The 13,287-nt window shown below is 44.1% G+C and overlaps 1 long non-coding RNA gene across 1 annotated transcript in view; it reads right to left on the bottom strand.

Moving 5' to 3' along the window:
- LOC142020351 (uncharacterized) overlaps nucleotides 1–10,449 on the bottom strand; it is a 44,636-nt gene extending 34,187 nt beyond the window's left edge. The window contains exon 1 of the long non-coding RNA XR_012647375.1: nucleotides 10,408–10,449. This is a non-coding gene — a long non-coding RNA (uncharacterized LOC142020351). The remainder of the gene's footprint in view (nucleotides 1–10,407) is intronic.
- Between the last annotated feature and the right edge of the window lie 2,838 nt (nucleotides 10,450–13,287).

Raw genomic sequence — 13,287 nt, 5'->3', positions numbered from 1 at the left:
ACACTGGATGGATTTTCTGTTTTTTTGGTCAACGCAACACCCTAACCCATAGCTTTATCCAGAGCTCTAGATATTTTTATATATGAGCACAAGGCTATTAAATTATTAGTATTTAACTCTGTGAATAGGTTGATTCTCTATCAGGAACAGTAGAAGCTCACTAAAAAGTCTCAGTGCCTGAACCATGGTGCTGCTCCTACTCATTGAGCCTCCAACCTCATCCCACCCACTTCTCATCCCACTTTTAAAAGTCATGGGGTCTTAGCACCCTTTCCTCAGGGGAGCTTCTTCCACATCTCACATACCCAGCTGTCGTAAGCACAAATAAATAAATAAATATGTAAATAAAATGGAGCTGGATGGCACAGGAGTTAGAACCCAGCATTAGGCTGGTCCTCCCATTGGCTTGAAGGAGGCTAATGAGTTCCTATAGACCCAGTGCTGTGCTAATGAGACACACCTTCACAGCTATTCAGCCTGGAAGAGGAGGGGTTTAAAAGGGGAAGTTTATCATAGAAAAGTGAGGGTGACCGGGAAAATGGCTGCTCCATGCAGAGACTACCAATAACAGAAGCAGGCTAGTCGAGGAGCAGATGGCCACCAATTTACTATCCTGAGCAAGCCATCCTGGCTGACAGACGAGCAACACACCTTTGTAAAAAGAGTAGAGGTAAGTGCAATGAGGAGACAATAGACTTTGAGAAGCCAAGCCTTGTTGCAGCTAGACTCTCTTCTCCTGCAAGTGGAAAGGAGAAGGAACCATGAGCCTTTGGCCAGGGTATGATTACCTCAGAGAATTCTCCTACGTATAGTCACTGGGGGAGTAGAGAGGGTGAGCAATGGATAGGGGAAACTGGGGGAGGGGACATCTAGGGAGTTCTGTCTCTTCCTACACTGCCTCTTTTATAACAGGAAAGGGACGTGCAACCACATAATGCTGGGTTCTAAATCCTGATAGCAGGCTGGGTCGCCGCAAGAATGGTGCTTCCATTCCAGCTCAATTTTTGATTTCTTTTTTAAAGACATGTTTGAAATTCCTGTGTCTCCCCTTGCATCATACAGCTCCATTTTATGAACAAAGAAAGTGGTCTGACCAACTGATAATGCAGCATTTGATCTTTATCAGACTATGATTACATGGAATACATTCAAGAAAATGCAGTTCTGAAGCCTACCGTTTCACAAGTCTGAGTGTAATGATACCTGCAGGTCAAGAAACACATTGGCCTCTGCATGAAGAAGTTCCCACTGTGTTCCCTGGCCTACTTGTCTGCTTACTATGCCCTAGCTGCCTCTCTGCTGACAAAGTGCTAACAAAGTTGCCATCCATGGTACTGCCTATTATGCCAGGACATTTGTCCGTAATGAACTTGAATGAAATCATTTATTTATTCCCATGGTACCATCAGTTAATAATATTAGAGATGCCTGGGAGGGGGAGTTAAAAAAAGCAGGAATTGTCATATTTTGACCAACTGTTCACATGGTTTAAAAAAAAAATTAAAAATTTCGGACATTTTTATTGAAAACTTCGTTTTTTTTCCCCATCCAAAACTGAATTCTCTACATGCAATTTTATTGAAAACTCAACATTTCAAAAGAATGGATTATCTCACATACAAATGCTAATGAATTCTATCTTGCAGCCCCTTTGTGCACAGTATTTTCATTTACTGATAGGGAGGCTGAGGCATAGAAAGGTGATTTATCCAAAATTTCACAAAAGACAGATGTGGAATACGGCATTGAACCTGCATCCCCAAAATAAGAGTCTTGTGAGAGCATGTCTCTTTGATTTCTTTCCTCAGCGGCAAGGAGAAAACAGACATTTTATTGTGACAGTTTCATTGAAACATATTTGTCTTTCAGAATATTTGTTTAATTAAACACTTTGTGTGCTGTCTACCACTAAGATTTATTCACAAGGAAACTAAACCTTCCCAGTTTTTCCTCCTTTGATCTTCCACTAATTAAAGTCTTTGTTTTCCCTTCCAAAGAACTACGAATAAATAATGCTTTTGAAATAACACAGAGGTGGGGCAGGCTTCTGAACTCACATATTGCTTGGTGTGTCTCTCCATTTCTCCCATGCCTAATATTTTATCTCTGCATCACACCATTTCAGGGTCAGTCCTGTGAATTAAGTGTTTTGTCAATTTGTATTCCCCCAGCAGAATGCACCCTGCAAAATGCTGGTTTATAGTGGTAATAACAATGTCAGGCAACTATTAAAAAGGAAAATGAGAAAGCTGTAGTTTAGTGACTGAGGCATAGGAGAGGGAATCAGGGGAGCTGAAGGCTGTGTTCCTGGTTCTGGCACTGACTAGCTGCCACCTTCTGCCTCTGTACAGCAGCCTCCTCTTCTGTCAAGAAAAACACAGGAAGAATGAGAGCAGCTCTGCTTTACTGAGGAGATAAATCCTAGCTCTCATATGACAGATTCATTAGCTGATCTCAATGCACTTTTGAGCAGTTTCACAAGCTCTGCTTTGCAAATGGGGAACCTGAGATACAGAGACATGAAATGACTTACTCCAGGTTAGAGGCAGAGCCAGGCCTAGAACCCAGGGTGCTGGTGTCTCACACAATACTGTAGTTGCTGGGCAACACCACATTTACATAGCTATGGCTAAAATGCATAAGTGCTGTCTACAATTATTTCATTGTCTTATTATTTCATCATCAGTCAAACAAATAATACTGAATTCCTGGGGACTATGGCTTTGTGATTCTTAATTAAGGAATGTCAAGCACTTTAAGATCCTTGTAGGAAAGACTGTAAAGATCATTCAATTCATAAGCATCAGAGCCAGAACACGCTCTCATAGTGGAATTCCACCTAACCTGCTGCTAGAACTTACAGTGTAGTATACAGAACCCTGGTGGAGAACAGTGTCAGTGGGCATCTGTTCATAGAAGATGGGTGGAAAAAATCAAGGTTTGGTTTCAGGAGCAGCCTGAAGGTTCAGCGCTTCAAGCAAAGACCTCACTCCCTAGCTTCACTGTGTCCTTCCTCCTCTGACTCTTCTTCAAATCTTGTGGGTTCAACACTCAAAAGCTACGTCTGCACTAGAGAGTTTTGTCAACAAAAATGGCATTTTTATCAACAAAACTTGAAGAGCATCCACATTCCCAAGGTGTTCTGTCAACAGTAAAATTGACAGAATGAGGCACTTTTGTCAACTGCGTTCTGCTGCTCCCCCATGGGTAAGAACGCCTCTGTCAACAGAGATCTGTCGACCGAAAGCCTGTCTGGATGTTCTGGGAGGCCTTCTGTTGACAGACAGGGCTTCTGGGACACAGGGCAGCCCTGTTTGCCATGCTTCTAGTTGGATATTTTGCCAATAGAGCATCCAAGCAGTCCATCGGCTTTCTGTTTCCAGAGCGGATCACTCTTTCGACCTGCTTTGCAGTCTGGCCACAATCTGTCAATAGATGTTTTATCAGAAGATATCTTCCAACAGTAACTTCTTTCGACACACCGCTATAGTGTAGACATAGCCAAAGAGCTGTTTGTTACATGACTGAGCTCTTTGAGTAGTGAACTCACAAGATATGAGGTTGAATCTGAGGAAGGACACAGTGCAGCTAGGATGCTGGATCTTTCCTGAAAGCTGTGACCTGTCAGAGGTAAGTTTCACTAAGCCAATGCTGGTGCTACAAATCATAACATATTCTGGACAAAGTAGAGAATGAGAGTGCAATCCTGCTCTCATGGTCAGTATGGGGCTGCTGAGTAACCATCAGCAGTGCAAATGCTCCTGAGCAGGTGGTCCACCTAAGGCTTGTTCCTTCTTCCATACTAAGGAGACCTTGTTTTTTGGGGAGTTACAATGTTGTGAGATGTTGGTAATTTACAGATCAGGCACTGTTACTCCTGAAAACTTCTCACCACAGTGCCGCTGAGGCTCCTTAGCTGGGGTTGTTTTTTTGCAGACAGATAATTGCACTTACCTGAAAGTGCAGGAGGCTTGTCTTTGTAAAATGGAACCTGCCCACTCCTGATTTGAAGTACTAATTTATCTCCACCAAACTTCTTGTCTTTGGAAAATATATTAGACATTCAGTTGCATAGAGGCAGACTGTGCCTGACAGCTCCACAAGCATAGCAAGCATCCTGGCTCTTCCACACGTGCAGGAATTATGCTCAGGTTGGGCCTGTTGAGACACCACTTGTGCCAATGGGAACCAGGAAAGACACGGAGAAAATGCAGCCATAGGCTAGCCTCCATGTGCACTGGCCAGCAAAGTGGCTAGGCAGTGTTCTGTGGCCTGAGGTTTGGCTATCACACGCCACACAAAATATTTACCAAAGTAGTGCTTAAAGGGTTGAGGCATGAGAAGTGCTGAGATTTACGCTGATACCTAAGACAGACAAGGCTGCAAGAGTTTGTTTTTTCAAACATCTGAAACTTTTAAATAAAAGACTTTTCTCTAGTCTAAGATACACAGATATTATGGCACTGTCCAAAGCCTCATCCTTAGATGGGAAAAGCTTTTGATAACCTTATCTAGTATCAATCATGCACAAACTCGTCTTTGGCCCAACATTTCTAAGGGGAACTGACATTCTTTACAACTCTCCTTAGGGTTACAGTTTGATCAATGGAGTCACTTGGTGGACTTTTCAACCTTTCCCTGGCACCACTGCAACAAATGGAGAAATGAAGCAGTTGCTCTGAGCCAGCGGGAATTCTGCATTTATCCTATATATGGACATTTCTGTATGAATGCTCTTTTGGGAAGTTCAGCTAGTTTGCTGATTAGAAGGATGACAGTTGGCAAAGGAAAGAAGAGCAAATCCCCTCTCAGAACATCTGATTTCAGTAAAGCAGCAGGAGCTGAGTTGAGCATTTTCTAAAGTGTTACATTTTTTATGTTTGTTGCACTGATGGAAAATTCCTACATTTCCCTTTTGTGCCTGAGGAGATTGCCATTGGACAGCAGAAGAAGAGCCAGCTATCCAAGCCCATCTGGATGCTCATTGCCACTGTAGTTGCCATGTACTTTGTAAGCCCTGGATTCAACACAACCTGCCCTAGGGCTCAAGAAAATTGCATTATCGGAATCTCTCTTCCTACCTCAGAGTGGGTAGATTTGCCCTCTCTTCCCAAATACGGCATTGTTCCCTGGGATGGGAATTTTCTGTTCAGGAGATATTCATGTTTAAAACAGCAGGAGATTCAGAGGATACAGGAGCTCCAGAGAATCTGTGTGGAGGCCCAGAACAGGAATAATAATAGGCAGTCTTACTGGCCAAGTTGCTCGAGGGAAGATTTAGCAATGATAGCTTACATTATGCCTGACTCTAACTGATTCTTTCAACCCCTCCTAAGTATCATAAAGAAACATTTCAGTGACAGGTGAAGTAATCATATTTTTGAGTGTTTGGAGGCCAATCTGATGTAAGGAGCAATGTAAAAGTCAGTTGCTATTAGAAAGCCATGCCTAATGCCTGACACTCCTGATGCAAATGTTTTATTGAATGCATGATGTTAAAAATTACACAGAGGTATGGTTTTAATGTGCAGAGTGAGGAATAACAAATGTCTTTGACACTGAATTTTAAAGAAGTCTATCAGGTGTGGCTCTGAGCTAAACAAATGGCCATCTGGGATTCCTTCCAGAAAACAGATGGTCCAAACAGGAATTCAGACTCTTGTCTGCAGAGATTGTAAATCAATGCCTGGCTATAAAACTCTGATTTTTTTTCTGCTTGCAAATTCGTATTTTCCATTTGGATCTTACGAGCTTTCTCTGGCTCATGCAGCATTAGGGAGAGAGATGTTCTCATCTGGGGTTTAACAAATATACTCTGATATATATTATCCTCTGACAGGTACTTGTAATGTTACACATTTGCAGTTTAAAACAAATTTGATGGCCCTTAGCAAGAGTGCATTCAAACTCTCTCTGTCTCTCTCCATTTGGAAAGTTTTTTGCTTAGCTTTAAATTAGAAGTGAAAAATTACCCTAACTCTCTCTCCCCACCACTCACAGTAAAACACTGCAAAACAGAATAGTGTGTGCTGTGATATGAAGGGAAGTCAAATGTGTAGCATGCGTATGTATCTTGTGTAAAGAGCTTTCATTTTCTCTAGCAAAGCCTTGGGCCTAGGTCCAGTGTGAGATGATGTTTTGTCCTTGTTTCCTTCATGCTATAATATGCAAAGCAAATAGCAAAGGGGAAATTACGGTGCTAGGGGAAAAACAGAACGTTTGCAAATAAATAAAGAGGAGATTAAGCTAGTTATAGCGAAGGAGGGCTAACAAAGGACCTCAAAAGCTCATCTTTTCCTGCCTTCACCCTCATGCTCATCCAATCCCAGGTACAGTGGCCATGTCCTTCCAGGAAACACTATTTGGAGCAGAGGTAGGCTCGTGTTCTTGTATTCATGAAAGAGGGTAGGAAAGGAGGATAACACTTACAGCTAGGTGCAGTTGGCACCAATTTATCCACTGACAAATGCAAAACATTTTCTTAGATTCATAGGATTTTAAGGCCAGAAGTTTGATTTCCAGTATGGCACAGGCCCAAGAATTTCATCCAATCAATTCTGCCTTGAGCCTGTATCTTCTGGGTGGATGGATCTCAGATTAGCTCATGCTGTGGAAGCATTGTTTCCTAAACTGACATGAAGGGCTGTCATGTTTTCAAAGTTGCAAACTTTTAACTATGTATTTGCAAACAAGAGCAGATATGGGTAGAAATATGCACAAGGGCAAGAGATTCAAGCTTTGAAATTGCTTGGCTTATTGAAAGTGGTTTATTTTGTGTTTTACAGATTATTTTATACTTCCCCATAATGTATTTTTAAATTATTGACAAAGAATGCAATTAGATAATCCTTTCATTTCCATTGGGTTGGAGTTAACTAATTGAAAAGCTAGTGATGACAAGCTAACCACCATCCCATTCTGCTATGGAAGGCTCAGCCAGCCACAAATCAGCTCTTCACTGAACCCTGTACAACTCCTGGCTTACACTTCTACAGCTAGGAACACTAACTACGCAAATTAGCTTAGGTTACTAAATCTTAGCCTTGGGGAGTTGCCAGTTCGCAACAACTATGGGACATGGCAGATGTTTCTGAAACAAGAAAAACCTTGCTTGTTTTGGGGGATGGAGAAATGAGTCTAGACATCTGGTGCAGTAGTAGGGAGGAACGATCCTGTGTCGTTTAGACTCCTCTCTGGGAAGGGTCTCAAAGGCCAGTTTGCTGCCTCTGCTTTCCCCTTCCCATTCTGTTGATACTGGGTTTCTTCATCTGCATCACAGTGGGACCGAAGAGAAGAATCAGGATCTCTTTGGTCCCAACAGAATTGTTCAATAAAACCCCCAGTGCCAAGAACCCATCAGATCCCAGGATTCCTGCCAATAGTTTTCCAAGACCTCCCCCAGGGCATCACCTTGGAAGTGAAAATGCCCATGTTCTAAGCACAGCTCTACCACTGGCCACTTGATTTTGGATCAGCTACTTGACCTCTCACTTAAAAGATACTCAAGGATGTTGTGAAGATGAATTAGTGATGTATAAATGTTAAGCTTGATAGTAATTCTTAGAGCACAGGACCTTTAGCTTGAATATAATAATCTTTCATAACTTACTGCCCATTTTCATAAATCTTGCACCTACAGAGTCAATTAAAATTAATTCCTGAATTGACTTTTTATTTAAAAAAGTATGCCATTGCACAAAAGGTTAGCTATATTTTCTCAAGGATTTAATGAAGAGCCAACAGGGAAACTTTTCATAGTTTCCTTTTGAGGGTTGGAGAAAAGAACATTAAAAGGAAATGAAAGTAGATTTTATGAAAAAACTAAAAGCAATATTTTAACCCTACCTGGGATTTGGGTCTGCATATTTTCCCATATGCCTTTATATGTTAGGGATAATAAAATAGAGGTTACAGGGAAAGATTCACATTTCACAGTCCATCCTATAATTATACCCATTGTCTAAAATTTGAGAGGTATATTCAATAAATGCAAAAATAAATGAATAAATGGAAAACAAATCACCCAATGAATGAGAATTAGTCTTGCTTCCAGACCAAGAAACTCAAAGCACCTTGCACTTAACCTCAGTCTTTCAGGTGAGACTCTCAAAGCGCTTCACGGAGATGAACCCACTAAGCATTGGTACAACCCTTTGACAAAGCTCCATTTTCCAAAGGAGTTAATGGAAGCATGGAATGGTCAGGTGATTTGTCAAAGGTCACATAGCAAACAGTGGCAGAGCTGGGAATAACACAAATTGAAGCTATCGTGACATAAACTCAGCAAGGCCAACAGCCACCATGGCCCTAGGGCAAGGTTGTGGGAGAGAGGACCAGCTCTGCACCCAGGAAGGGGTGGAGCTAAGGGCAGAAAGGCAGGGCCTCAGGCAGTCAGTGGCACTGCCTCCCCTCCAGCAATCACATCACATGGAATGGCAGAGAAGCACTGATGGCACTTCAAAGGGGCCCAGTGCTCCAGCAACTTCTGCTACTAAAGTAGCAGTGGCAACAGCTGGAGCTCCGGGCCCCTATGTAACGTCAGGCCCGGTGGGGAATTGCCACCTTTTCCTCCCCGGTCAATGGGCCTGCATACACCTAGTGCAAGGAAGCAGTATATTGGAGCTCTGCTCTGCTGTAGCCATTAGCAAGTACAGCCTCAGACAGCAAAAAACGTCTGCATTCCCCAAACTAACAATGGTGCAACCCTGAGATCCCCAATCAGGAAATCTGCCTTATTCAGGAGTATCACATAAATGCATACTCATGGTTGCCTGTTCAAATCCCAGTGGAGGCAATGGGAATTAAATACACATTTAAGTTAAGCATGGCATGCTTCATTGCTTTGCTCAAAGTGGGGCATAAAGTTCATTCATCTCTGTGATGAACCAGGAGGTGCCTTCTAACCCCGTCTTTTAGGAAGGTGCACTGTAGATCACCTAGGCAATGCAATGCACTATATAATAATTCAACAAAACAATGGCCTTCTCTCAAAAATAAACAAGCAAACAAATAAGTAAGTGACCTCTTGAGATGTCATGTGGCAATTTTTTTCATGATCTCTAACCGTCACTGTCTCTAGGCCAGTGGTGGGTAACCTGTGGCTTACAGGCCACATGTGGCTCATCCGGGCTCCATGTGCCATCCGTGCACCCTTTCTCTATCCTCTTCACCCCCAATGCCTCTTGCTCACTGGGGGCCTTGCACTTACCTACTCTTTCCCCTCACTCCCAGCACTTCCAGAGCCCCGGGAATCAGCTGATTAGGTGCATTCACGCTCTGGGGCCGCGTCTACACGTGCACGCTACTTCGAAGTAGCGGTGCCAACTTCGAAATAGGGCCCGTCACGCCTACACGTGTTGGGCGCTATTTCGAAGTTGAAATAGACGTTAGGTGGCGAGACGTCAAAGTCGCTAACCCCATGAGGGGATGGGAATAGCGACCTACTTCGAAGTTGAACGTCGAAGTAGGGCACGTGTAGACGATCCGCGTCCCGCAACATCGAAATAGCGGGGTCCGCCATGGCGGCCATCGGCTGAGGGGTTGAGAGACACTCTCTCTCCAGCCCCTGCGGAGCTCTATGGTCATCGTGTGCAGCAGCCCTTAGCCCAGGGCTTCTGGCTGCTGCTGCGGCAGCTGGGGATCCATGCTGCAGGCACAGGGTCTGCAACCAGTTGTCGGCTCTGTGGATCTTGTGTTGTTTAGTGCAACTGTGTCTGGGAGGGGCCCTTTTAGGGAGCGGCTTGCTGTTGAGTCCACCCTGTGACCCTGTCTGCAGCTGTTCCTGGCACCCTTATTTCGATGTGTGCTACTTTGGCGTGTAGACATTCCCTCACAGCGCCTATTTCGATGTGGTGCTGCCCAACGTCGAAGTTGAACGTTGATGTTGCCAGCCCTGGAGGACGTGTAGACGTTATTCATCGAAATAAGCTATTTCGATGTAGCGTGCACATGTAGACATAGCCTGGGAGGGTGAGGGAGCAGCGGGGATGGGACACAAATCAGCCAATTCATGGTGCTCCGGAAGTGCTGGGAGGGAGCAGGTAAAGCAGGGACAGGATGTGCTTGGGAGAGGAGACGAGGAAGAAACTGGGCAGAGATTTCAAATTGTAAAGAAAGTGTAACTGTTTCTTTTTATTATTATTTGATGTTGATGACAATTCTATTAATAACTGACTGATTAAAGCATTTCTACTTGTTCTGAAATATCCGTGTGCCCTGTATTAATGGATTTAACCTTATTCTTAGAGTCATGGTTAATGCACATGACTGATTTCAATATTGCATTCCACTGAGCCGAAGGAGGGCCATTTGTGCGGCCCACTCACTGGTCTTGGTTGCCCATCACTGCCCTAGGCAGTCAAAAATAACTCAGCAAGTTGAAATAGCCCTTGATCTTGCCTGTAGTACCTGTCCCAGCCTACTCCACCTCTTCTGCTTTTGTCTTGATCTTCATCTCCTCTTTGTTCTGTCCAGCTGCTACAGAGCACTTTTGTTTGTTGAAAGATGGGCCAAGTTCCAACACTAAAAAGCAAATAAACCATTAACGTTGCTAGTACCAAATTAGACAGATTGTAATCTTTCTACTTCTATCTTTATTTATTCTTTTCTTAATTTCATTCCTGGAACAAGTCTAAATATAAACAAAGCTTTCCTCCAGCTGTCCATCCACACATGCCAGCTACAAGGATTCAAGGAACTCTTCTGACATCAATATAGAAAATTTCGCATGCAGAAATTCATTGGTTTCTTAGCACCTCTCAATAACATGCCCTGGGCTGAGATGTAGTTAGGCTCCTGTCCCCCATGGAGCAATATGGAAAGAGAAGGGTGTTCGTGGTGCTCTGACACTCTGACACAGCTTCCCTGAGAATTGTGGCCCCCAGGCTGAGAAGTCATGCAAAAGCTCAAAAATGTTCTCTTTTTTTGATAGATTAAGGGAAATGAGCAAATCTGGCAACACAAAAGAAGTGCTTGGGGAAGGCCTCCATGGTAGCTTTATGGTTTGAGGGTAATACTTGCAGCTACTTCTCTCTACCATGTGTAGAGAATCATTAAGGTCAAATGTATGGAAAAGTTTTGTAATGCTGAGGATTTTTAGACTACGGCATAATCTCCTGAGGAAAGGGGTAGGAACCTCTGTTCATGAGCTATCGAAAAAGAGGACTTCATAAAAGCCTGTGAGGAGCAGTTGCAGGAGATGGCCGAAAACATTGTGGGTCATTTCCATTTTGCATTCTATCATTCCCTTGCTTTTGCTTCCTGAGCACAGAATTACCCTGTCAGTGCTCCAGCCCAGAAGGTGACTATTCTAGGAGATGTATCAAGGTAAGAGTTCTTGAAGACACTGAAAAATACCTTGACAGTACTGACTGGCAGATATAGGCACAATGGTTTATAAGCATCTAAGGCACCATACCGGTTCTGACTCTTAATCCCTTTCATCTGGTAGCCTACTTCTCAGACTGATTGGTACCCAGGGAAGCTGACAGACTTACACGGCCCCTGGACAAGGTGGTGGGCCAGTTCCTCACTCATGGAAAGGGTGTAACAGTTAACAGCCCTCAGCACCACCTGGAGCATGCCACTCTGGACCCCTCCCCCAAGCAGCTCTCAGAGCCACCTGGAATATGTAGCATAAGGCTCTGGTGGTGATTTAAAGGGCACATTACTCTGGCTACTGCTGCACGTGGGATAGCAGCTACTGTGAGCTCCAGGCCCTATTAAATCACCAAGCCCCAAGGCAACTGCTCCTCTTCCCCTCCTCCCCCGACTCTTGGCAGGCTTCTTTGTACCTTGTTTTCCTTGACTCCAAAATGGAGGCTACCATCTTAATCCCTGTAAGGAGTGGGGAGCGAGCCCAGATAGCTTTGCTTCAGGGGCTGAATTTGATACGTCTGTTCAGGAAGATATTTCAAGACCCATTATCTCTGAGCTGAGAGCAGACTCCATGTGCTGACTGCATAATGCTTCTTTGGTTTTCTTTTCAGTTCTTTTTTTGCCTTTTACTTCCATTGAATGTCCCCTCACTCCTGTATCCTGAACCAGACTATCTCCAACTCAGATTTTTAAAACCGAAAGGGATCACTGTGATCCTCTAATCTGACAGCCTGCACAACATAGGCCGTAGAAATGTCACCCCATAATTCCTGCAGTGGAGAGAACTATTCTTCCCTGCTATGCAAATGTAACATCGGACTCAGTAAAATGTGGACAAATTAGAGTATAACTCTTATAAAGGCATAACAGTTTAAAGACTTAACTGATGATGAATTACCATTTGGGGATCTGTGGCAAACAGATTTAAAAAAATGGTGCTTAGTCCTGCCAAGAGAGCAAAGGACTGGACTTGATGACCTCCCAAGGTCCCTTCCAGTTCTATGAGATGTGTATCTCCATATCTCAAATGAATTAATCTTTCCCTTGGTCATTTGTTTGATGGTTGATTGCCCTCGGTATTAAAAAGTCATGTCATGTTTCCAATTTGAATTGTTCCAATTCCAATATACAGCCATTGGATTTCATTGTGCCTTGGCTAGAAAAAGAGCCCACAATGTTAAAAGTAGATGGTAGGGAACTGCTTTGCCACTTCCCCCGCATCCCCAACACCCTTATATTCTTTTAAATGGATTGTATTTATTTCAGATCAAAAGTATTGTAGAGAGGAGAAAGCACATTCCCATTTTCAGGTCAGTTTATCTTCTTGCTTTATTTGTTTCCCTGCACTGCTCTTGGTATGAGGTCCTTGCCATGAATTTAGTACTGGTTATTTATGGTTGCACTCTCTGGTTCATTCCAAGTGCTCGTAATTCAGTGAAGGAGTGGCAGCATGTGGCGCTGCTTTTCAAAGGTAAGTGAACATTGGGTTGGGGGAAAGGGGGTTGGAGAGCGTTAAAGGCTGGGGGCAGTTTGAGGCCATGAGAGGGAGGGAGGGTTAAAACCTGGTGTTGGGTTGGGTCCATGGGGCGGGTGGAAGTGTTAAGGCCACCGCAGGGTGGGTCTTTGAGGGCAGCAGGGTTTCAGGCTGCAGTGGGTTGGGGCCACAGGGCAGGCAGGGGTGTTAAGGTTCCAGCAGGTTGGGGCCGCAGAGCTGGCAGGGTGTCAAGGTTGTGGTGGGTTGGGGTTCAGACTGCTGCAGGTTGGAGATGGTGGTGGGGGGTCAGGCTGCTGCAGGTTGGGTCTGTGGGGCTGGCAGGGGGTTGGGTCTGCAGGGTTTCAGGCTGTGGCAGTTTGGGTCTGCGGGGGCGCGGGTAAGGCTCGTATTAGCCTGTGGGAGTTCACTCCTCTTGT

Source organism: Carettochelys insculpta, chromosome 13 (assembly GCF_033958435.1).
Source record: "Carettochelys insculpta isolate YL-2023 chromosome 13, ASM3395843v1, whole genome shotgun sequence".
Lineage (NCBI taxonomy): Eukaryota > Metazoa > Chordata > Testudines > Carettochelyidae > Carettochelys > Carettochelys insculpta.
Note: the sequence above shows the minus strand (reverse complement) of the source record. Positions and strands in the feature narration are given on the sequence as shown.